A 670-nucleotide genomic window follows, 5' to 3' on the forward strand; every position below is an offset into this window, starting at 1 on the left:
CTTCCGATTTTATTAAAATAATCCGAAAGTGTAAGTGTAAGTGTTTAAAGTGTACTTGAATGAATTTTATTTTAGGATATTAGCAATAGTAGTTTATTTTGTAAAATAATTGTAGGGCAAGTATCATTTGCTAATTACGTAAAGTTTGATAACTACAGTTTTGCCTTTAAGATATGCAATTGATACCAGATTTTTTAATGAAATGTCATCTGACAGTTTGTGCTTTATGTATTATGTATAAAGACAAAAAGTATTATTATAAAAAAGAAAATATTATTGTACAATGTTATTGCGCAATGTGTTTGCAGAACTATCAATAAATATAATCTTATATTCACATATGTAATCCTTATATCTGTTGGAGTTTTGGAGTAGCCACGTGGATTTTCGTGCAGGTCACACGAAGCAATTGCACACGTTTCAGTTTTCTAAGCAATATATATTTAGACAAATAGGAAAGACGGAAAATACAACTGCACACTTGTGCGTATTTTATTACACGGCTGAGTCCGAAGCGCGCAGAAAGAAAATGATCACCGCGGTCGCACGTCCTGCCTGTCCGACGTTCCGAGAGAGAGAGTGCGAGCCTCTCCTCTTGCCGGCGAGCTCCGCGCTCCTCTGCTCCGATTTCAGCGCCCTGCGCCTGCGCGATTATCCGGAGCATCCGAAT

The sequence above is a fragment of the Wasmannia auropunctata genome, unplaced genomic scaffold (genome assembly GCF_000956235.1).
Source record: "Wasmannia auropunctata unplaced genomic scaffold, wasmannia.A_1.0 LD336053.1, whole genome shotgun sequence".
NCBI classification, from domain to species: Eukaryota; Metazoa; Arthropoda; class Insecta; order Hymenoptera; family Formicidae; genus Wasmannia; species Wasmannia auropunctata.